The sequence below is a fragment of the Ambystoma mexicanum genome, chromosome 11 (assembly GCF_040938575.1).
Source record: "Ambystoma mexicanum isolate Mex_15411 chromosome 11, UKY_AmexF1_1, whole genome shotgun sequence".
Taxonomy (NCBI): Eukaryota; Metazoa; Chordata; class Amphibia; order Caudata; family Ambystomatidae; genus Ambystoma; species Ambystoma mexicanum.
This window is the reverse complement of record NC_090934.1, coordinates 1285321819-1285348138: the sequence shown is the minus strand read 5'-3', so window position 1 is coordinate 1285348138 and position 26320 is coordinate 1285321819. Positions and strand designations below refer to the sequence as shown.

Here is a 26320-nt window from a genome sequence, read left to right as displayed (position 1 = left end):
TTTAAGGTGCGGGGGAGGAACTGGGGTCATGGCACAAGACCCCAACAATAAACAGTACAAAGAAATAGGATTCAACTTGGGAACCCTCCCTTCCCCTGCACACTTTCAAATGTTTGGATTAATCCAATACAGCTGTCCAAATTGAGTTATAGGCATTGTACATATTTTTGTTTCTAACAAATATGGTCAGACACAGAAGTGTGAGATAAACAAATATATATTTATAGCCGAGCTATATTATTTTCAGCAAGAATTATAGTTCAGAGAGAAATTATTTACAGTGCATAGAAACACAATGGAATCAATAGATGAAGCTCAAATTGAGGAAAAATTGAGTCCAAATTAAATAGCGACGCGTTTCGAGGAAGTTCTCCTCTTCTTCATAAGGCCAAACTTGGACTCTTAATGTAAAAGGTAAAACACTAATTCAGTAAAGAAAATATTGTAGGCACAATTCATAGATTGTTCATCATAACATATTCAATTTTACAATTTAGAAAATTTGGTGACGTTAGTTGTAACATGTCATAATATGCGTTGTAATACATGCAACATTATAAGGTGAATTATGTGGCCCATGTTTGAGAGAGAAACTGAAGGTCAATTAATACACCCCTTCCTGTAAAAAGACAGTAAAACGTACAACATATTATAGTTCAGTGGAATGATCCCTCTAATGGGCCTATCAAGTGGATGGTGAAACATAAGCTAAAGTGAATATATAGGGGAAAAAAGCTAGTAGTTCCTAAGCTCTATCGATCTAGTGGGGAAGAAATGGGAAAGTCGTTTGTGTGTAGAAAGTGTCGGAAACAAAGAATCCGACGAAGCAGGAAAAATAAGTAACAGACTGTCTTTGTGTATCAGTTAGTTCCTAGAGACAAGGCCAATTCCCAAAAAGATACTAGAAATCTGTAAATAACAGAGCCTGATCAATGTCAAGCTCATTCCTTAAAAGTAACAGACATTAGTATGAAATATATAAAAATCGAATAACATACCTAGCCAGAATGTGGATGGCGGCAAATAATCAATAGAAGAGCCCACGTAAAGTGTGGACCTCAAATATCCCGCTGTCGCTGCAGGAGTGCCTCAGAAGGTAGGAGTTCTGTCACGCAAATAAACAAGCTGAACAGGAATGGAGTCCTGATTAGGATAAAAAACTCAGCAATCTAAAATGGAGTAGTGAAAACGTAACGTGATGTTTAATAAAAGCAAACTGAAATGTTAAAAATTACCATGATTAGGATGTGCACAAGGCACAATTCTTGAAGCTGATGTGAAACTGATGTCAAGATTATGCGGCCGGTCTACAGCTGAAGAATCCGGCAGTAATGGATTAGGTAGAGTATCAACTAAAGAAAGTGTAAGGAAAAAAGAATAATGAGACTAAGAAACTTTATCCCTGGTCCCTAGATAGACAAATGCTAATGCATTAGCGCTTACCTGGAGTGTAGGGGGACAATCCTGAACAGGGTCTGTTCAGCCGAGCAGCTTGTTGTTCACAAACCATGGAAACAGCATGTGACCATGGAGATAAATAGAGGACTATAGTTATAGATAAAGAGGAGGGACTAAGGAGTAATCAGGCCGAAAGATCGGCCATCTTGAAATGAGGTTATATGTTGTGCTAGAGTATGGACCACTAGATATTCAATAAACTAGAAGTCATTTGAATCAAGAAGCGCAAAATTGCGAAATAAGATCGATTGATACGAAAAATTCTTGCAGTGCAGATACCTAGTGTAAAATGTAAATCGGGCATAACAAATACTAGTCCGCATATAGTAGAACGGGGCGAGGAAAGCTAAGAAAAATAGTTTACCGTGTGAAATAGAATTGAAATAAACAATGAGAAAAAGGTCGTAAATTGGACAGAATGCTCTGATCTAAGAGGGGGAAAATAAATATAATTATCAAATCATCAGGGCAAGGTCACTGAATGACTGCGTGTAACCTCTCAGTCTATAATAGCTGGAGAAACTAACCCTAGATCTCTCTTTTTCACATGAAAGACATAATACAATGTGACAGTCTCATTTGGGTAAACACATTTAATTTACAGAAGATCAAAATTAAATGTAATAACATAAATAAGCGTAAACAATAAGAACAATTTTTACATTGAATTTACAGGCAATGCTTTGTATGGCAACCATCTATTAGTCTCAACAAAGTAGTGCCTTAGATCACAGTCAGACACTGGAATAGTAATGTAACTTTCAAGTTTATGTTGTTGAAGATCAAGCATTCCTTATTGACAAATTCAAATCACAAAAAACAGTTCAATGTGAAATCTTCATTTAAACCCCAGGGCTGTAAAGAGCTTAACTTGTCAATCCAATACGCCTCTCTTTGTAGTAAGAGTGACTGGTAGTCACCTCCCCTTGTAGGTCGTTTGACAACTTCTAGCACCTGGTATTTTAATTGGGCAATTGAATGTTTCTGCATGTTGAAGTGGCGGGCTACCGGTGAGTATTGGTTATTACATTTTATGTTCGACTTGTGTTCAGACAGTCTTGATTTGACAGGTCTTTTGGTCTGTCCTACATACACTTTGCCGCAAGGACACTTCAACATATATATGACACCTGATGTCAGACACGTGGAATAGTCTCTTAATTAGATTTTTTGACCATTCCTGGGGTGAGTCATAACTACATAACACATGTAGTAATAACACTACATTACCTTTGATTGTGTTATTACAGTGTTTACACCCTAAACAAGGGAAGGTGCCTAGTTTTTTGGTGGCTAGGAAAAGTTGTTTCTGTTGCACTGAATTAAGGTATTCAAAAAACTGATCTAGGTCATCTCGTGTGCCACACCAAATGCAGAAAATGTCATCAATAAACCTCTTCCAGGTTAAAATGTATGCTGCCCATGTGGGGTGTTCCAGTACATGCTGACTTTCGAACTGAAACATAAAAGTATCAGCGTACAGGGGCGCCATCGATGATCCCATCGAGGTACCCAATGTTTGTAAAAAGTATTTGCCCTGATGTCTAAAATAGCTATTGTAAAGGATTAAGTTGAGTAGCTCCAGAATGAACTGAGGATTACCTTTCACACCTGAATTGTTAAGTAGCAACCATTCAACAGAATCTATACCTTCACTATGGGGTATTGAGGTATATAAACTACATACATCAAGGCTGAATAGTATGCAGTCTTCACTGATAGCTGAGAAATCTTTAAGTCCATTAAGAAAGTCTGTTGTGTCCTTTAGGTATGTGGATGATGCCTGTATAAGTGGTTGTAGTAATCTGTCAATGTAGACTGCCAGTGGGTCGAAGACACTCTCTGTCCCAGCAACAATCGGTCTGAGGGGTGGATTTTGTTTATCTTTGTGAATTTTAGGGAGCCCATAGAAGACTGGTGAAACCGGATGGGAATTAGTGAGATAGTGATGTGTTTTATCATGAATCCATTCATTCTCTTTGGCTTTTAACAGAGTATTGTTAATCAGTTCTCTGATTTCTGGTAGCGGGTCCCTATCTAATATAGCATAGGTGTCTGTGTCGTTAAGGAATTCAATGCATCTTTTAACATAGAAGGATGTATCCATGATAACAATTGCTCCACCTTTGTCAGCTGGTTTAATGGTAATGTCTTTACTTTTCGCCAGTTCATCTATTAGATCTAGTTGGCGGTTTTTGATATTAATGGGTGTTCTTCTTCTATAGTCAATTCTGCTTAAATCTTGTAGGATACTCTTCTCAAATAAATTCAGAATTGAATTTTGTACATGTGGGTCAAATGTACTCTTGGGACGTATTTCCAGTAAGTCACTTTGTGGTGGTCTAGATTCCATTCCAGGTTGCGAATCAAAGACAATTTTGAGTCTTAATTAATCAGACCGATTGCTGCTGGGACAGAGAGTGTCTTCGACCCAATGGCAGTCTACATTGACAGATTACTACAACCACCTATACAGGCATCATCCACATACCTAAAGGACACCACAGACTTTCTTAATGGACTTAAAGATTTCTCAGCTATCAGTTAAGACTGCATACTATTCAGCCTTGATGTATGTAGTTTATATACCTCAATACCCCATAGTGAAGGTATAGATTCTGTTGAATGGTTGCTACTTAACAATTCAGGTGTGAAAGGTAATCCTCAGTTCATTCTGGAGCTACTCAACTTAATCCTTTACAATAGCTATTTTAGACATCAGGGCAAATACTTTTTACAAACATCGGGTACCTCGATGGGATCATCGATGGCGCCCGTGTACGCTAATACTTTTATGTTTCAGTTTGAAAGTCAGCATGTACTGGAACACCCCACATGGGCAGCATACATATTAACCTGGAAGAGGTTTATTGATGACATTTTCTGCATTTGGTGTGGCACACGAGATGACCTAGATCAGTTTTTTGAATACCTTAATTCAGTGCACCCCAGGATCAAATTTACTATTGAGACTGGTAACCCTTATCTACATTTTCTCGACGTTAACTTGAGCATTGTTAACAATAAGATTGCTACGTCTGTATACCATAAACCGACTGATGTTAACAATTTGCTTCACTATTCTAGCTTCCACCCGAGGGCGATGCGCCAAAGTCTACCATATAGTCAAATTTTACGCTTGAAAAGAATAATTTCTGACCCAGAAGTTCTAGATAAGGAATGTACAAATCTTGTTGGTAAATTTCAGAACAGAGGCTACCCACCGGAAACTTTGGAAATTGCCAAAGATAGAGCTTCAGAGATCTCTCGTACAGATTTATTGAAACCTAAATCTGTTGTTAAAGATACCTCACTTCTATACATAACAAAATTCTCAAGACAGAGTTTTCAGATCACAAAAAGTATAAAGAAACATTCGAATATCCTTCACAATGATCAAACTCTATTAGAATTGTTCCCCACACCTGCAATGATGTGTTTTAAAAGGGGTAAAAATATAAGAAACAAGCTGGTGAAAGCTGAAAGAGTACCAAAGGAGAAACAACTTTTCCTAGCCACCAAAAAACTAGGCACCTTCCCTTGTTTAGGGTGTATACACTGTAATAACACAATCAAAGGTAATGTAGTGACTCACCCCAGGAATGGTCAAAAAATCAAATTAATAGACTATTCCACGTGTCTGACATCAGGTGTCATATATATGTTGAAGAGTACTTGCGGCAAAGTGTACGTAGGACAGACCAAACGACCTGTCAAATCAAGTCTGTCTGAACACAAGTCGAACATAAGATGTAATAACCAATACTCACCGGTAGCCCGCCACTTCAACATGCATAAACATTCAACTGCCCAATTAAAATACCAGGTGCTAGAAGTTGTCAAACGACCTACAAGAGGAGGTGACTACCAGTCACTCTTACTACAAAGAGAGGCATATTGGATTGACAAGTTAAGCTCTTTACAGCCCTGGGGTTTAAATGAAGATTTCACATTGAACTGTTTTTTGTGATTTGAATTTGTCAATAAGGAATGCTTGATCTTCAACAACATAAACTTGAAAGTTACATTACTATTCCAGTGTTTGACTGTGATCTAAGGCACTACTATGTTGAGACTAATAGATGGTTGTCATAAAAATCATTGCCTGTAAATTCAATGTAAAAATTGTTCTTATTGTTTACTCTTATTTATGTAATTTTTGTTAAACTTATTACATTTAATTTTGATCTTCTGTAAATTAAATGCGTTTACCCAACTGAGACTGTCAGATTGTACTATGTCTTCCATGTGAAAAAGAGAGATCTAGGGTTAGTTTCTCCACCTATTATAGACTGAGAGGTTACACGCAGTCATTCACTGACCTTGCCCTGATGATTTGATAATTATATTTATTTTTCCCCCTCTTAGATCAGAGCGTTCTGTCCAATTTGCGAACTTTTTCTCATTGCTTATTTCAATTCTATTTCACACGGTGAACTATTTTTCTTAGCTTTCCTCTCCCCGTTCTACTATGTGCGGACTAGTATTTGTTATGCCCGATTTACATTTTACACTAGGTATCTGCACTGCAAGAATTTTTTGTATCAATCGATCTTATTTCACACTTTTGCGCTTCTTGAATCAAATGACTTCTAGTTTATTGAATATTTACAGGTCCATACTCTATCACAACATATAACCTCATTTCAAGATGGCCGATCTTTCGGCCTGATTACTCCTTAGTCCCTCTTCTTTATCTATAACTCTAGTCCTCTATTTATTGCCATGGTCACATGCTGTTTCCATGGTTTGTGAACAACAAGCTGCTCGGCTGAACAGACCCTGTTCAGGATTGTCCCCCTACGCTCCAGGTAAGCGCTAATGCATTAGCATTTGTCTATACAGGGACCAGGGATAAAGTTCCTTAGTCTCATTATTCTTTTTTCCTTACACTTTCCTTAGTTGATACTCTACCTAATCCATTGCTGCCGGATTCTTCAGCTGTAGACCGACCGCACAATCTTGACATCAGTTTCACATCAGCTTCAAGAATTGTACCTTGTGCACATCCTAATCATGGTCATTTTTAACATTTCAGTTTGCCTTTATTAAACATCATGTTACGTTTTCACTATTCCATTTTAGATTGCTGAGTTTTTTATACTAATCAGGACTCCATTCCTGTTCAGCTTGTTTATTTGCGTGACAGAACTCCTACATTCTGAGGCACTCATGCAGCGACAGCGGGATATTTGCGGTCCACACTTTATGTGGGCTCTTCTATTGATTATTTGCTGCCATCCACATTCTAGCTAGGTATGTTTTTCGATTTTTATATATTTCATACTAATGTCCGTTACTTTTAAACAATGAGCTTGACATTGATCAGGCTCTGTTATTTACAGATTTCTAGTATCTTTTTGGGAATTGGCTGTGTCTCTAGGAACTAACTGATACACAAAGACAGTCTGTTTACTTATTTTTCCTGCTTCGTCGGATTCTTTGTTTCCGACACTTTCTCCACACAAAGGTAACGACTTTCGCATTTCTTCCCCACTAGATCGATAGAGCTTAGGAACTACTAGCTTTTTTTGGTGTCCAGTCAACTCGTCGAAAAAAAACTGGTCGACTGCAATTTGGTCGACGCAATTTGGTCGAAAACCAAATGGGCGAATTTTTTTTATTATTTATATATTTATTTTTCGGGTTTTCGTTTAGTTAAAAAAGGGGTTTTTAGAGAAAAAAAGGGGGTTGTCTGGTCGACCAATTTTTTTCGACGAAATGTCTGGCAACCGCTTTTTTTCCCTATATATTCACTTTAGCTTATGTTTCACCATCCACTTCATAGGTCCCATTAGAGGGATCATTCCACTGAACTATAATATGTTGTACGTTTTACTGTCTTTTTACAGGAAGGGGTGTATTAATTGACCTTTAGTTTCTCTCTCAAACATGGACCACATAATTCACCTTATAATGTTGCATGTATTACAACGCATATTATGACATGTTACAACTAACATCACCAAATTTTCTAAATTGTAAAATTGAATATGTTATGATGAACAATCTATGAATTGTGCCTACAATATTTTCTTTACTGAATTTGTGTTTTACCTTTTACATTAAGAGTCCAAGTTTGGCCTTATGAAGAAGAGGAGAACTTCCTTGAAACGCGTCGCTATTTAATTTGGACTCAATTTTTCCTCAATTTGAGCTTCATCTATTGATTCCATTTTGTTTCTATGCACTGTAAATAATTTCTCTCTGAACTATAATTCTTGCTGAAAATAATATAGCTCGGCTATAAATATATATTTGTTTATCTGACACTTCTGTGTCTGACCATATTTGTTAGAAACAAAAATATGTAGAATGCCTATAACACAATTTGAACAACTGTATTGGATTAATCCAAACGTTTGAAAGTGTGCAGGGGACGGGAGGGTTCCCAAGTTGAATCCTCTGTCTTTGTACTAGATAGGGAGAAAACCAGCAAAAAAGCCAGCTTTAGTGATATTAAATTTGAAATAGTAACTGGATATGGTTCGTTCAAATAGCTTTTATCCAACCTTAACTAATTTTCCACAAACATACATGTACATACGGATCACTACAAATCACAAAAACTAAGAAAATATATAAGAAGATATCATGTGTGACACAGTACGAGAGAGAATGACGTAGCGGAAATAGAAATTCATCATTGGGCTCAAAATCAGAAAATAATTCTATTAATTAAAGAGGGGTAAACAGTTCAAAAGGTCCCCTGTTATAGTACAAGGCATTACACACTAATTTAATTGCCCCGGGTTAAAACACGATTGGATTAAAAGTTATGATCACAATTCAAAAGGTTAAAAAATGTCACTCTTTTAGTTATATTCGTCCATCACACACATGTAACGCTCACCTGATTCCCACGGAGGCGCAGGTCTGGCTTCGAGTGCTGATGCTTCTTCAATGGTGAAGCGCAGGACTCTGAAGATGGACAGGAAGGGCCCTCTACTCTGGCTTCTACGGCTCGCAGGAATATTCCCCTGTGCGTGAAAAGGGAGTATTACCTACTGACTGAGTTATGCTCAAGCCTCCCACTTTATTCCAACCCTCCACGATACCCTTCCACGATTCCCCATGAAGTCTCACCTTAGGGTCTGAAAGGACGAGCTCTCCATCCTGCTTCTGACGCAGGGGCGCGTTGAACCCAGTTACTTCACTGGATTGAGGTTGGGTGGGAGTTCAGGTAAGCTTGATTATACTGGTAAGGCGCTGTAAAAGTTCTGTTGCAAGTTCAAAATTTCAAGCTTTAAATAATAATGTTCATTGTCTTTTTTCAGGTGATGAATGAAGATTCCTTTGGAGACTTCTTGCAACAAAGCGCTGATGTTGATGTCTTTTCCCCATAGGGGCCGGGGTTCCGAATGCCGGAGATATGGCGCCGACCCGAAGTGAAACGTGCAGTTCCAGTAAAGATCTGGTAAGTCCTAGATGAGCGCTCAGGTAATGTTTTTGCATTCGCTCATCTAATGTCTTTGTCTTTTTTCCCCATAGGGGCTGGGGTCCGGCTTGGAAGCAGCAAGACCCGAAATGAAAATGGAAATGACCCAACAGGTAAGTCTTAGAAGGAAACTGAGCTTTTCCTATTCCCATCCTTCTCTCACCTCTTATTCTTGTCTTTTTCTCTAGGCTCTGGGAAGTGGCTGTGTATCCGGATGATCGCTGCTGAGGATGGAGGAACCCAGGAAAGGTGAGTGAAATGCAGCGCTGCAGCGATCGTAACGAAATGCTTTTAAAAATTATATCTTCCCTTTCAGGATCGTCGGTGATGTCTCCGTGGTGCAGATTAGCTGGTAGGTCTCTTGTCTCCCTTTGCAGGTGACCCAGGATGCTGACAGGCGTGGCTGAAGTCCGGATGCAGGAGCTGACACGGTAAGCGTCCAGCTGCGAGGAGCAGAACAACGCGAAGCGTGAGTTGCTGATCGGGTGTGGTTTAAATAGCTTTGGAAGAAGTTCCAAGTGTGTATCCTTCCTCCGATCAGGTATGTATCCTTCCCCGACCACACCCGGGTGGAAAGTAGTCCCACAGGTAAAGTAGTTCCTATTCAGGCCTCAAGAGGGCCTGGATGTGGCAGCATGGTCTGCATCAGGTAAGTGCACATTAAAACACTTGAACACATGTCTAGCTTTATGAGCCTGGCGCCTAAGGCGCCAGGACAGAGGTCCAACATGAGCCTGGCGCCTAAGGCGCCAGGACTGCGTCCAAAGGGCCCCAGCTTGGGCCCGCTGGCACTCCCCTGGGGGAAATGATGCCTGCCTCTGGGGTTGCTGGGTCGGACCTGGCTCCTTGGAGGTAGGCATCATGACAGTACCCCCCTCAAGGCCCCTCCCAAGGTTCTTCCCTCCGGGGGTTTGGGCTTGTTCGGAAATCTCCGGTGAAACCTTTGTACTAATCGAGGGTCGTGGACATGGTTACTAGGCTCCCACAATCTCTCCTGAGGTCCATATCCCTTCCAGTCAACAAGATAGAAGAGTTTCGACTTTACCACCTTGGAGTCTAAAATGTCTTTAACTTCGAATTCTAATTCCCCTTCAATTTGAACTGGATCTGGAGGCTTGGACAATCGGGTTCCTGGTTGTACTGGCTTCAAAAGTGATGCATGAAAAACTGGATGAATACGCATGTTGGACGGTAGATCCAGTTTAAAGGCCACTGGCTTGATTATAGCTTTGATGGGATAAGGTCCTATGAATCTGGGATTGAAGGTTCGCGGGCCCTTGAGGGGTAAATGTTTAGTTGCTAGCCATACCTGGTCTCCTACTTGGTAAGGAGGAGTTTTACTTCGATGCAAATCAGCGTTTTCTTTATACTTTTTCTTGGCTTGCTGTAAATGAGTTGCAGCTTCTTTGAAGGCTCGGGTTATTGTGGAATGCAGATGATTTACTGCGGGCATTTCCAGGGTCACAGGTGGATCTAGATCAGAGGTCCGAGGATGGTGACCATACAAAGTATAAAAGGGGGTTTGTCCGGTTCCAGAATGCACTGAATTGTTTTATGCATATTCTGCGATCCAAAGGATGTCTTTCCAATTTAACTCGGATTGGTGTAACATGCACCGAAGATATTGCTCGAGAGTCTGATTGGTTCTCTCGGTTTGTCCGTCGGTCTGGGGGTGGTGGCTGGTGGATAACCGCATATCTATTTGTGCTAGTTGGCAACACTTCTTCCAAAAATGTGAGATAAATTGACTTCCACGATCCGATACTAAAATGGAAGGGAAACCATGTATGCGAACTATATTCTCCAGGAATTCCTTGGCCAAGGTGGAAGCTGAAGGCAAACCCTTTAAAGGGATAAAGTGGGCCATTTTGGAGAATAGGTCCACAATTACAAGGATTGTGTTGTAACCAGCACAAGGAGGCAGATCTGTTATAAAGTCCATTGACAGGGTGTGCCATGGTGCCGGTGGAATATCCAAGGGTTGAAGTAGGCCGGCTGGCCTTTTCTTTTGAGCCTTGTTTTGGGCGCAAATTCCACAAGACAGTACAAAAGACTTTATGTCTTTTCTCCAAGAAGGCCACCAGAAGTGGCGTTTGATTTTTTCCTCCGTTTTAGCGATACCAGGGTGTCCTTCCATTAAAGATTCATGATGATGGGCAATAACAAGTTCTTGCAATTCTTTACTTGGCAGAAACAACCGCTCCTGGAAGTAGGGTAAGTCATCCTTAACGGTGTAATGAGGACCCTTTTGACTCCATTCCAGTAAGGTTGAAGAGTCTAGAAGTTGTTTTACTTGCGTTTGGATATCCTCAATAGATTGCAATGAAGTTAAGCCTAAGATTCTTTGCTCAGGTATGATGGGCACAGGTTCTAAGCTCGAATTAGGTTCTTCCATGCCAATCCGGGATAAGGCGTCTGCTTTTCCATTCTTGCAGCCAGGGCGATAGGTAATTACAAAATCAAATTCCGCAAAGAATAGAGCACATCGGAGTTGTCGTGAAGATTGAGCTTTGGCCGTCTTTAAATACTGTAAGTTTCTGTGGTCCGTAATTACGGTGATGGTGTGTCTTGCCCGGAGAAGGTAGTGACGCCAACCCTTGAAAGCAGATTTGATGGCCAGTAACTCTTTATCGGTAATTGCGTAGTTGATTTCAGGAGGAGAAAATGTTCTGGACCAAAAGGCCACTGGGTGTAGTTGGTTAGTTTTTGGGTCTCTTTGCGACAGGACAGCTCCCATGGCCGAACTGGAAGCATCGGTTTCCACTATGTACGGGAGATCTGGGTGCGGGTGCTTCAATACAGGTGCAGAGGTGAATTTGTTTTTCAGGTCCTGGAAGGCTTGTTCGGCCTCAAGAGTCCATTCGAAGCGTTTGTTTTTCTTTAGGAGAGCGGTGATGGGTTGGACTGTTCGGGAAAATTCCGGGATGAATCTTCGATAGAAATTGGCAAAGCCGAGCATGCTCTGAACTCCCTTCACCGAGCTTGGAGATGGCCATTTGAGGATGGCGTCCACCTTTCGCGAGTCCATTCGGACTCCTTGAGGTGTCAGGATGAATCAGAGAAACTCAACTTCTGTGGTATGAAAAACGCATTTTTCGAGTTTTGCAAATAGTCTGTGCTGGCGCAGTTTCTCAAGAACTGCCCTAACATGTTTTCTGTGATCAGATTCTGAAGAAGAGTACACCAGGATGTCGTCAATGTAAACAATGACGCAGACATCGATAAGTTCCCGAAGAACATCATTCATAAAGTACTGAAAGGCGGCAGGTGCAGTGCACAAACCGAAGGGCATCACCTGATATTCGAAGAGCCCAAATTTGGTGCAGAATGCAGTCTTCCATTCGTCGCCTTCTTTAATGCGCACCAGGTGATAAGCTCCTCGGAGATCTAACTTGGTGTACACACAAGCGTCTTTCACCTGGTCGATAAGCTCAGGGATCAAGGGCAGAGGATAACGATTCTTAATCGTTATTTGATTTAGGGCACGATAGTCTATACACGTTCTAAGGTCGCCTTCTTTTTTTGGCACGAAGAACAGAGCTGAAGAGACAGGAGACTTGGACGGGCGAATAAAACCATTGGCTAGGTACTGATCCAAATACTGACGCAAATGCAGGTTCTCAGGTTCCGTAAGAGCATAAATCCTACTACAAGGTAGTTGAGCATTGGGTACCAGATCGATCTGGCAATCATAAGACCGATGGGGAGGTAACGTGTTAGCCAATTCTTTCTGAAAAACGTCTTGGAATTCTTGGTATTTTGACGGTAGCTGTACAGGGGTGGAAGTTGCTGTGGCTAGACCCATAGCTGGATTTCTTGGATAACAAGTTGGTTCACAATCAGGAAAACTTATCTTTTTTGCTTGCCAGTCAATTCTGGGATTATGTGTTTCTAACCAAGGAATTCCAAGAATTACTTGAAATTGTGGGGCCTTGATCACATCAAACACGATTGCTTCCCGATGTCCATCCTAACCCACCAGTGTCACTTCAACAGTGGAATGCGTTACAGGCCCTGAGGCTATTTCGGTTCCATCTACTGTAGTAATGACATCTTGGGTTACTTTCGGGCGGAGAGGAAGCTTAATCCTGGATGCCAATTCACGGTCTATGTAATTTCCAATAGCTCCACTGTCGATGTATGCTTTTATAGCATGCAACTGCTGAGGCTGTTTTGGGTCCACGAGCACCATTGGCATGACGAAATGCGAGGTCAAAGAGTTAGTTTTCAAGCTCGGCAAGCGGACCCCTACGCTTGCCGGGCTAGGTCGTTTCCCGAATCAGGTGTCACTAATTCGTTATCAGTAGCTCCAACCACCTTCTTAAGTGGTTTAACTGGACAATTTCGAAGAAAGTGACCGGAAGTCCCGCAATACAGACAAAGTTGCATTTGCCGCCTTCTCTCTCGTTCTTTCTGCGTTAATGGTCCTTTAACACCACCGATTTGCATAGGTTCAGATACGTCGGTACTCTTGGAGGTAGCGTGGGTTTTGATCGGTGCTCGGTTTTCATACTTGAACCGATCTGCTTTTCTATTTTGAAGTCTGTGATCAAGTTGAACCACCAAGTCAATGTAGTCTGCGCAGACCTGGGGTGGGTTTACTATCTGAGCTAGAACATCCTTAAGCTCTCCGCGCAGGCCTCGATGAAACAATGTGATCCTTTTGCTTTCTGGCCATCCAGTTTCCACAACCAGTCTGTTAAAGGTGGCTATGTAGGACAGAAGATCCTGATTACCTTGTCGTAAGGATAGCAGTTCGTTATCAAGGGCCTGTCCTTGAGAGTGTTGAGCGAACAATCTTTCCATGCTGGCCTGGAAGCCCTGAAAATTCTGGAGAATGGGATCATCCTGATTTACCAATGGAATAGACCAATCGGCAGCACTGCCACCGAGGTAAGATAGTATAAAGGCTACCTTGGTCTGGTCGTTAGGGAAGGCTCCAGGTCTGCATAGAAAGTGTAAATGACATTGGTTCATAAAGACGGCATATTTCTTCGGATCCCCCGCAAAACGTTCAGGCGGGGCCAAAGGCATGTGTCCAGGTAGATAAATTTGTACCGGGTTACTCAAACCCATTGATGTGGAAATGTCTCCGGAATTAGGTAAAGGAGTGTGCCCTGCCTGGGCCTGTAATAACCTTTTGGCTAGGTCATCAGTTATTTCCTTAGATAAGATCAGTTCTCTTTTGAGAGCGTTAGTCTCCTGGCGGGCTGAGTGCACCTCTGCCCGTAATTCCCCCAAAAGCTGGGCCAGCTGGTCAGTCTCGGAAGTCTCCATAGCGCCTGGGTGGGAAATTGTGGGTAGGCTTCGCGTTCTGTAACGCTCACCTGATTCCCACGGAGGCGCAGGTCTGGCTTCGAGTGCTGATGCTTCTTCAATGGTGAAGCGCAGGACTCTGAAGATGGACAGGAAGGGCCCTCTACTCTGGCTTCTCCGGCTCGCAGGAATATTCCCCTGTGCGTGAAAAGGGAGTATTACCTACTGACTGAGTTATGCTCAAGCCTCCCACTTTCTTGCAACCCTCCACGATTCCCCGTGAAGTCTCACCTTAGGGTCTGAAAGGACGAGCTCTCCATCCTTCTTCTGACGCAGGGGCGCGTTGAACCCAGTTACTTCACTGGATTGAGGTTGGATGGGAGTTCAGGTAAGCTTGATTATACTGGTAAGGCGCTGTAAAAGTTCTGTTGCAAGTTCAAAATTTCAAGCTTTAAATAATAATGTTCATTGTCTTTTTTCAGGTGATGAATGAAGATTCCTTTGGAGACTTCTTGCAACAAAGCGCTGATGTTGATGTCTTTTCCCCATAGGGGCCGGGGTTCCGAATGCCGGAGATATGGCGCCGACCCGAAGTGAAACGTGCAGTTCCAGTAAAGATCTGGTAAGTCCTAGATGAGCGCTCAGGTAATGTTTTTGCATTCGCTCATCTAATGTCTTTGTCTTTTTTCCCCATAGGGCCGGGGTCCTGCTTGGAAGCAGCGAGACCCGAAATGAAAATGGGAATGACCCAACAGGTAAGTCTTAGAAGGAAACTGAGCTTTTCCTATTCCCTTCCTTCTCTCACCTCTTATTCTTGTCTTTTTCTCTAGGCTCTGGGAAGTGGCTGTGTATCCGGATGATCGCTGCTGAGGATGGAGGAACCCAGGAAAGGTGAGTGAAATGCAGCGCTGCAGCGATCGTAACGAAATGCTTTTAAAAATGATATCTTCCCTTTCAGGATCGTCGGTGATGTCTCTGTGGTGCAGATTAGCTGGTAGGTCTCTTGTCTCCCTTTGCAGGTGACCCAGGATGCTGACAGGCGTGGCTGAAGTCCCGATGCAGGAGCTGACACGGTGAGCGTCCAGCTGCGAGGAGCAGAACAATGCGAAGCGTGAGTTGCTGATCGGGTGTGGTTTAAATAGCTTTGGAAGAAGTTCCAAGTATGTATCCTTCCTCCGATCAGGTATGTATCCTTCCCCGACCACACCCGGGTGGAAAGTAGTCCCACAGGTAACGTAGTTCCTATTCAGGCCTCAAGAGGGCCTGGATGTGGCAGCATGGTATGCATCAGGTAAGTGCACATTAAAACACTTGAACACATGTCTAGCTTTATGAGCCTGGCGCCTAAGGCGCCAGGACAGAGGTCCAACATGAGCCTGGCGCCTAAGGCGCCAGGACTGCGTCCAAAGGGCCCCAGCTTGGGCCCGCTGGCACTCCCCAGGGGGAAATGACGCCTGCCTCTGGGGTTGCTGGGTCGGACCTGGCTCCTTGGAGGTAGGCATCATGACAACACAGCTGTCCATGCAATTAAGCTAACACACCTCAAGGCAGAGGGCCCATTTTCATAAAATGTGCTCTTTTGCGCCAGGCGAAGTCTAGATAATTAGCTACACAGTAAAAGTAAACCACTTTAGGGTCGTCACATGTTTTAAAAAGTTGAAGGGCTTGCCTTATGTACTGTGTTCCATTGGTTTTACAAATATTTTTTTTAAACTTGCAGCATGCCACCCAGTAGCACTGACAAAAGAACAAGAAGTAGGTCGGGTTTCTTTATGGAGACCACAAGCTGGGCACAGTACATTTCCATTCGAAAAACATTTTTTGGTGGCGATTCCAGGTACAGTTGTTGAACCTAAATTTGATGTACACGGTACAGGCCAGCAGGGGCTCGACATAGGGCCTCATTATAAGTTTGCCGGTCCGGGACTACGGTACTGGTAAGCTTGCCGGTACTGTAGTTCCTGAGCCGGCAAACTACGACTTGTGCTCGTGGGTGTGTTTCTGCCCACCAAGTCGGACAGCACAGCTACCGCCAGCCTCCTAATGAGGAACATAGTCCAAGTAATTCTCGCCCTTGGTTAGCTTACTTGGCAGGTAGAAAGGAACCCATTGCAAGTTGGGTCCAATCATTCACTAGCTCAGTGTCTATTAGGCTCTGTGCCTGCATTTTGGCCTTGCCTATGTTGTTGGAAGTTGCCCCATGTGGGTTGCGCCATAGCTCTCCCAACTCCAGTCTTGTCTACAGTGATTTGGCGTGCTGGAGGCAGAGGAGGCATCTACCTCCCTCCGTCTCCATGAGGTGTGCAGTAGCTTCCCGGTATACCTGCAAATAAGGCGCAGACCACAATCTCGGCCAGTACTGAACTGGTTCAAAAATAATCCCGCTCTCAATCGGTCTGAGGCCCAGTTCCAGGTAAACTGGTACACTCGGACATGATTTCGCTAGACCTAACAAAATGATCTGTCTACTATACCCAAGTTCTTGATGTCCAGGTGTCCCCAGATTTTGGCCCCAAACATTGCTGCTGCCCTAGCCTGGGCCCGATACATTGTGACAGCTGGAGGAATTGGTCCTTTTCCATGTCAATAAAAAAACCTTAAAATTCCCCCTCCATATTTTTCCAGTGACAAGTAGGATTTCGCCGTCTGTAGAGGTCAATGCCCTTGGTCATTAAACCTCAACGCAGGTGATCATATTGTTGTACCTGTTCCTTGGGGGTGTTGTTTAAGACCATCCTAACATTTTTGTAGGGTGTGTATTTTGGCCGAAATATCCACATTTTAGTCTTTTCCATGTTGATCTCAGTGGACAATTTCAAGCATATCTCTGCAAAGGCCCCAAAAGGTGTTTGTGAGGCCCCTTGCTGAAGTAGACAGTAACAAAGCGTCATCTGTGAAGAGTAAAATCGGACAGGCCTCCAAACCCAACTTAGTTGGGTCTTGACACTATACCTAACGTGTCAAACCACCTCATCTATATATAACAGTAATAGCAGGGAGGCCAAGATGCATCCCTGTCTGACACCTCTGTAACTGGATGGCCAACCCTTGATAATACTGTGCCAGTCTCTCAGAAGTGGGACATCAGCCAGAAATGACACTTTAAGTAAGTGTGGGCAGCCGTTCCCAGCATACTGATGCATGGATATGTGTTTCTCAGCCATCTGTTTACCCAGAAACTCCATGTAGATGTATACAAAATTTGGAAACCGAATTGAGATCCGAAGGACTCTGCAGCTCATGGCTGGGAGGTCCAACCTGGATGTTCATTTCTGTACAAATGGAGTACGATCCAGAAGGAAATGTGAGAACCACTCCAGGATGGCTCCAACCAAAGCTATGCTGACAGAAAGGATAATTACCAAGGACCCAAAGCTGACTGAGCCAAAGATGGAAAGAGATCAAGAAATAAGAGTATAGATTCATCACCAATATCCAAAATGTGGTGCATGTCCTTGTCAACTGCCTGAAAAAGTGCAGTCCCATTACTCAACAATGGTCTTATTTCCACTGCCAATCAGCCCCGCAGCATTGAAATACTGTACACCTGGGGGCGTTGGCTGCCACCTGAGAGAGCTCGCTCTCAGCGACACCAAACATCCTGCTTTGCAGTGCCTGCCGGATAATATTAACATTAGCACGGGATTGGGGAAGCCGCGGCGCACATTCAGATATATTCTTTTAGGAACCCACTAAACGGCATCCGCATAAGTGCCCCTGTGGCCTGTAGCTGCACGGCCGCCGCAGGGCAAAAAACTCTGCGCCGCCTGGCTGTGAGTCCTGGATGGAACCGGGCGCCCTTCCCCCTCTGAGGTGGACGCCCTGCACCTCTTTGGTGTGCTGCTGGGGATAGCTGGGACTGCAGAGCCCACATGACTGCAGCCCTTGTGCGGTCATCTGTTACAGTGCCGGGGGACGGCCCCTCCATCCGCTGACCCCTTTGCTACACACACGGCTGATCCTGACCGTCACCAGCGGGACACTGCGGGAGCCGAACCTCCTCACCATTTATACATCCAGCTGAGATCCCTGAGGCCTGGCGTCCCGGTTCATGAGCAGACCGCTTCTGAGGATCCCTGTGGTTGGTTTCTGGCTGCCACCTGCCGGGAACACCAACTCTGACTGATCCTCTCCCAGTGCCCACACTGCCACCTGGGGACGCGCCCTACCCCGACTCCCGGGATACACGACCCGGCTCCTCCTCCTGATGCTCCGGTGCCCTGATCTGCTCACATACAGACTGTGGCGGGGGGCTGCCGGAGGCCCCGGCACGAGGCTCTGTGATACCCACTTGCGTGCAACGGATTCTGCAGTGTGGTACACAGAATCAGAGGCACACTGAACAACATTATTCCAAACGTCAACGGATCCCTGATGCGCCTCTAACCCCGCTCTGTATGACCTCGATCACCAGCTCACATGCACTACCCGACCTCCAAATCTGTCCCCCTTCTGAGCCATTCCGGGGTGGCACGGTACCACAAGGCCTCATCCGGGGGTGCGTGGCCCTCTCTCCTTGATTGCTGTACTGCTTGTAATACATCCCAGACCACAGGAGACAATATCATTTATGATCACTGAAGAAAATTCCACCCAAGACCAGCGGAAAGGCATCCTTGTGAGAACACTGATGGAAAGTCAATCTAAAATCAGCGGGGAGTAGTCCGTCCTAGAATACACGGGAGAGATCCACCCGAGACTACTGTGGAGAATCCACCTGCAGTCACAGGGGAGAAATCCACCCAAGATTACTGGAAAGACACCCTCCCAGGATCACAGTAAGGAAACCGACCCAATATATCTGCAGAAAATCTCATCCAACATCACTGGGTATTTGTCCACATGAAAACACTTGGGGAGTGGCATACTCTGCTGCCACTGTACTTCTGAAACCTTTCTCTCTGATTCAGACACTACATTGAAGGGTCAGGGACACTTCCCGACATCCGAGAGTCCCTTTGGTAAAAACTCAAACCATTCTTGAGGAGACTCCCACATAGTGGTGGGGGCTCCTTCATCCAATGGAGAGGGCGTGGAGGAAGGGCACTCAGACAGTGGCCACTCCACAATGACATTGCTACGGAACCGGTCGAAATGGGAAATAAGCGGAAACAGGCAAAAATTGACCAGTTCATGAGACAGGATCATCCCCCGACACCCCTTCTCTTCTGCGGCCCCCGCAGCAGTCGATATGGCTACACTTAATCAGACATTATTGAGCCTGAAGAACAGCACAGACTCCCTTAGATCGAAAATTGACACACTGAACTGCAGGGTAGAGACATCCGCCATACAGATTGCCAAACTCTGCGGCCGGATGACGGAGACGGAACAGCGGATCGGGGACACAGAGAGAGGTTGTGTCCTTGCAGCAATCAGTGAGGCGGATGGAGGCAAAGAACGATAACTTGGAGGGAAGGTTAAGGAGGAACAGTATCCGCATGGTGGGGGTCTCGAAATCCACTCACATAGACAATATGGAGCTATTCGTAGAAAAACATCTTGTGGAGATACTGGATCATCCTCCCATGTCTTCCATTTTCCTAGTTGAGAGATCGCACCGCTCCTTGGTGGCCAGACCGCCTCCCGGTGCTCTGGACAGGCCCATTATTGCCCGGATCCTAAATCACAGGGAAAGGGATGTACTCCGATATGGCTCCTCCATCATTAGGCTTTTTCCAGACTTCAGTGTGCAGGTACAGGAACAGAGGAAAACATTCCAAGCCGTGAAAAATAAATTTAGGAAGAAAAGCATCCATTGCGCCATGCTGTTCGTAGCTAAAATTTGTATAATTCATGACGGGAAAACTTTGTTCTTCATTACCCCTGCCTCTGCGGATCGCTTCGTCTCAGAACTACCAGATACTCCGGATGGACAAGCCGACCCAGAATGATCGCTTGCTTAAATTCTTCTTTCACACGGCAGATCACCCCTGATTGGGGTTCCCTGCCCTCACCCCCTGGTGGGCAAGCATACTGTTGGAATGCATATTGTGGTGTCACTGTAATGTCTGAGCACTACGGACGTGCTTTACACCCCACTGGCGCTGCCAATGCGTCTAGTTAGTTGCTTTTGTTGAGTTGGGATGGGGATTCAGCCGGTATGTTTATGTTTCTGGCATGGGTGTGGGGAATCTGGGGAAGTTATCTATTGTTTATGGTGCACAGGTAATCCATGTTATTCACTGCAATGTTACACTGATAATGGCCGGGGAAGGTATAACAGTAGTGAATTGACCTTGTTTATGCAGGCTATTATGGTCGGTTTTTCCGATCCAAATCACTATGTCCTGTAATTCCTTAACTGTTATGTCCTGGAACATTAGGGGAGTCACTAATCACAAAAAACTGTGACTGGTACTGAACCAAGCTAAACTAGACGGGGTCAATGTGCTCTATCTGCAGGAGACATACCTCCTCATGGATGACCCGCTCTCGGTGGTCAGAGGTTGGGGAGTTCATAGATATGGGGCCTCTTATTCGTCACAATCCAGAGGCGTATCGATTTACTTACACCAGTCCCTAAAGTTCCGCTTTCATGAGCAACTGGCCGATATCTGTTTGTGGCTGGAGAGTGCCTGGGTATGAGTGTCCTATTTGTCAATGTGTAACCCCCAACACGGATTCACCTGACGTCTTCCAGAGCTGTGCTGCACTAACTCATAAATTCCCCTTATACGAAGTTATATGGGGAGGGGACTTTAACATGGCATTGACGGTGGACAAGGACCGGTCACTACACAATTGACGCCCCCTAAAGCCGCGCTCACCTGGCGAGATATAGCGGAATCCATGGGACTGGTAGACATATGGAGGCACATGCACCCAGACGTACAGGAAAACTCTTCTTAGTCAGGAATACATGGCACAGCCTCCAGGATCAACGACATAGTGCTCTCCCTTCCCCTCGCCCGTACCACACAGTCCACCAAAATGTTGCCCAGGACCCTGTCTGACCATTCTCTGGACTTAGCCATCATTATCCTCCCAACATCCACGCGTCGCCCTCCTCGATGGCGCTTCCGCCCCTGTGCCCTCAAGGATGCCGTCTTTCGTGGCGGGCTGATAGACATCGATGAATACTTCTGAACTAATGTTGGCTCAGTCCTGGACTATTGGACACTGTGGGAGGCCTTCAAGGTGGTCATTAGGGGCTGCTGTATCTCTAGAGAGGGCGGGGTGCTGACGTCCCTGAGGGCGACTCTTCGCAGACTGAAAGGGGAGATACAGCATTTGGAAAACCAACAACCTTCAGGCACAAACAAACAAATATCCAAGAAACTCGGGGATAAACACTGAAAATTCTTGGAGGCGGCACAAAGAGAAGATAAATTCCTGGGTGATCCAACATTGGCGGCCAGGTATGCAGAGGCCGGCAGACCTAGTCGCACCTTGGCATAGACACTATGTAGGGAGAAGGCCCCAGGTGGTATACTAGAGATAGCAGACTCCAACGGGCACTACTCTGTGACTCTGCCGAAATAAATAAAAGATTTCAGCATTACTGCAGCCATCTATACTCGTCCCAACTATCTGCATCCTCAGAGGATATCCGGCTTTACCTAGACCATATTGCCCTGGGGTGGATAGACCCACTTCAAGCAGATTTATTAAATGTTCTGATCACCGCGGAGGAAATATGCAGCGTCATACAAAATCTTCTCAGCGGCAAGACCCCTGGTCAGGACAGCATCTCCGCTGAGTTTTATAAGGAATATGCTGGAATTCTCGCCTGCAATTGTGTGGTATGTTTGAGGCACCCGTATCTGCTGGTCTCCTCCCGGAATCCACCAGGACAGCCGTAGTCGCACTGCTGCTTAAGCCCAAAAAAGATTCCCAAAACTGTGCCTCATATAGACCCCTCTCGTTGATTAATACAGACAACAAAATATTGGCCAAACTGCTGGCAGTCAGGCTTCTCCCTCACATGGGCGCTCTGGTCCTTCCGGATCAGGCAGGCTTTATCCTGGCCAGGTTTACACAGAATAACTTACAACGCCTCTTCTCTATAATGCACAATATCAACGAGGAGGTCCCTATAGTAGTCGCAGCACTCGATGCAGAGAAGGCCTTCGGCTCCGTTGAATGGCCGTTCTTGTTTGAGGTGCTCCACAGGTCGGGACTTGGACTACAATACATACAATGGATCTGCCTCCTATACACATCCCCACAGGCATTAATTCTTACAAAACAACAGACATTGGAGACTATATATCCCACTAGAGGGACGCAACAGGGGTGTCCACTCTTCCCCATCCTCTTTGCTCTGGCAGTTGAACCCCTCGCCTACGCTATCAGGGAGTTCCACTCACATAAGGGGGTACACCTATGCTTGCATATATCAATCATTTCTCTGTATGCGTATGCTATGTTACTGTACATTAAGCATCTCAGGAAGAATCTCCAGCCATTGCTGCAGGAAATCACAGAATTTGGGGACTTCTCGGGCCTGCGTATCAACTGGACTAAGCCCAAGATCTTCCAGTTAACCCCCTCTGCCCCCTCTGCTGATGTCAGCACTGACATTCAATGGTCCCCTGAAGGAGTGAGATACTTGGGGATTGTAGTCTCCACATCACTGTCCTGACACCTCGAGGGCCACTATGTAGCAACCCTTTCCCAGTTGGAGCGCAAGGTGGACATCTGGATCTGCACCCCTGTCCCAGTCCGCACGCCTGGCCCTAGCTAAAATGGTGGTAGTGCCCAAAAGGCTATGCATATTCAATGTTCCCCTGGTTCCCCGTCATGGTTTTGGAGACGTACGCGTTCTATGTTCACCAAACTGGTATGGGCGGTAAGCACACACGGGTCTAGCTCGACATTCTACCTCTTCCCTATGAGTCTGGAGGGCTGGATTATCCGAACATGTACACCTATTACTTAGCTGCCCAACTTCAATATGCGGTCTGGCGGTGGCACCCTTCTATAGAATTCCCCCATATAAAACTGGAAAAAGCAATAACTCACCCACTTGAATTGAAAGGCCTACTCTGTGGAGCTCCCAAGCGTGTTCCAAAGGACGAAATTCAACCTTTGGAGGTAACTCGCTTGGCATGGGACAGCGTGAATGAGAATGTCGGGACCCCAGGCAATTACCATGCAGATTTTGCAATATTTGACATTCACGGCTTCCCCCTTACCTCTGAGAAGTCCTTTAAGGTGCAGCTACAGAAGCTGGGGGTTCATTCTCTGGGAGATATCGTACACGACGGACAATTCATTCAGTGGAATCTCCTTAAGAGCTGGGGTGCTTGGCATACGGTCTCTCTCGTATTTTATTACAGACTGAGAGAAACACTTTGAGAAGTGTAGACAAATGTTCTGGTTGCGCCCGACCCATCCCCTTTGACACACTTTGTGACCAATCCTCCTACCCTCACAAATATGGTGCCTGCCATATATAAACAGATTAAATCTATGCGTCCAACTCCCCGGGTACTGTACAGGGCTAGGTGGGATGGAGCGCTGGGTGTCCCCTTCACGAGGAGCAGTGGCTATCTGTCTGTAATATGACCAGGAAGTCTCTCTGAACGCCAGTTTCTGACTGATCTATTTCAAGTTCCTACATCAATCCCACCTGTCCCCTACACGATTGCACAAATTCTACCCAGATAGAACTGTGTCCTGCCCAAGATGCAATGGTAACGATGCGCCCACATGCAGACTTTTTGGGAGGGGGTATCTGGCTTAATGAACGCAATGGTCCGGGGGAGTCCGCACGACTCGCATGCAGCCTGGCTGTTGGCGTTGTTTATCGTCCCATTCAAATGTTAAAAGAAACTGTTAGCCGCGGCTTCAGTGGTTGCAAGAGCAGTGATTGTTAAATCCTGGATAAGACAGAGATCCTCCACTGTTAAGGAATGGCTCAATATGATGAAAATGTGTGAAATACGCAAATCCTCCTTTACATCCTCTCTCCCCCTTGGTAGTAGACCACTGAACTATTGGGCACCCTTTCGTTCGTACATGCTGGAAAGGGAAGTTGCTGCAGATGCTTAATCAATCACGGCCGTAGCCCCCGCAGATCCATCGGAGCCGCTCTCCGTATCAGCCCCCGCCCCCATTTTTCTATTTTTCTCTCTCTACAGGTCAATTACTTAGCAACTGTGTGATTTGACAACATGTATGTACTCTGATATACCTCCCAAGTAAGGGAAATATACCGCAATAGTCGATACCTTCCCCCCTAGGTAGTGATTTACGCAAGCAGTTATTTGCTTTTCATGTTTACAAGAAAACAATGGTCTCTTTCTGTTAAATGTACTTTGTGGCGCATATCCTTATATAGTGAACCTGGGTTTGTTTGGGAGGGTGGGGGAGGGAAATTGTTGCGTGTATGGATTGTAATGTTCATTATACAGTAAAAAAAAAAAAAAAAAAACGATTGAATAAAAGAAATACTGTACCCCTTTAAACAACATTCAAACCATCTAGTGATACATGCAAGAGAGTATAGATGTACACTTAGCTCACATGGCTTCAGTTGGAGATCTGACAACAAGGTTTCGATGCACCTCTGGGCAAACCCATGCCTTCAGCATTTAGGTTATGGAAATTGAATACCAAATGTGGGTAATAATTATGGTAATTAGTCAAACATGTTACCTGTTGCTCTGAAACTGGAATTTCCAGGATGTTGCCAGACATAAAACACCACATTGTATTATTGTTATACATACACATTCACTCCTATGACTACATATGTACCAGTCCACATGCCCAAAACCCACTGACAGACAAAACACACATTGCAAACCTCACCTCCATCTACAAACCGACAATAAACCCATCTGTTTACCATGCATTGCAGATAGTTAAAACACATCCAACTTATAGGCTGGGCCACTGCTCATTAATTATTTTGCCTCTGTCTAGTCTGATACATCAGTCCTCTGGAATGCTCACATTGTGATTGTCAAAGTGTAGCTTCCACAGTCAACTGAAGATGGCAGCATGCGTCTGCATGGGGCAGAGAGCTTTAGTGTGCCTTGAGGCAATCAACCAGTAGCATCTCTGATATCGCCTAGACAGCCATCAGAGTAGACCAGTGGGAGGCTACCAATACACTATTTCAAACTTAAGCTGATAGGCTCATGGCGGAAATTATATTGCTTGAGCACAGAGAAACTGACTGAACGAGTTAGCTACATAAATCTTGAGAAAAGATCTGGCATGCATTGCAATAACGTCAACTCTACATTAACAAGACAAAGAAGTGTCCAGTTTCTTTACCACCTATCTAACTTGTTGTCAGCTATATTTTACAAAACACATTTTGTATTCTAGCACAAAGCAAAGAAAATCCATTATGCAGAGTAGCCAATAGCCAGAAGAAGGATTAAATGGGGGACTAGTTATTTTCTAGCAATTAAGGCACAAGAGTACAAATACAAATGGGATGGCCCTACATGATATCGCTGACCTGGATATGGGACAGAAGCATTTGCAAAATCAAACTTGGGGAACTCTTTTGCTTGAATTGCAAAAATTCGAATCTCATGTGTTTGTAAAAATTATCTTTCTATTCAACATAACGCAAATGATCCAGGAGCAAGAAATTGACCACTTCTAAAAACAAAGTGTCCGACAAATGTTCCTTAAAATATGAACACTTCTTCAGAAATTAAGTAAAACGATATCCTGAAGGCAATTATCAATACAAATGTGTGATTTATTAAAACAAACATAAAATAGTCATATACTATATATTTGCAGAAAAATAAAAAAAAGAACATTAAAACCTCACACCGATTTACCAGTACCCACAGACCCTGATGTCTACTTATGCACTCCAGAACCTCATGCCTACTTAAACATCCCAAAATAAAACCTTAAGTTCCTTGTACAAACTAAAAACTATTTTGCACATAAAATATTTCGCTGACAAAACCTATCTGAATTTTGTGTGCCATTATTCAAGGGCTCCCTCCCAACTCGCCCTCCTTTTCCGTTTAAGGATATGGCAATATAAAATGAGAGAAACGACCGTGCCTCTGTTCAACTCTGACTACACTACTTAAAATAAGGACAAAGACTCTCTGAGTACCTACACTGATCAGACCAAAAGGCACAAGCTGCCCCATCATTCAATTATGTCATTTAAAAAACCCTCAAAATATAACCAGCACAGAAGTCGCCTTCTTGACTCTAGTGGCTGACAGGAAAGTG

At 44.4% G+C, this 26320-nt stretch overlaps 1 protein-coding gene across 1 annotated transcript in view; it reads right to left on the bottom strand.

Annotated features, from left to right (window-relative positions):
• ATP8B4 (ATPase phospholipid transporting 8B4 (putative)) overlaps positions 1-26320 on the bottom strand; it is a 5389235-nt gene that overhangs the window by 4671857 nt on the left and 691058 nt on the right. The window lies entirely within an intron of this gene.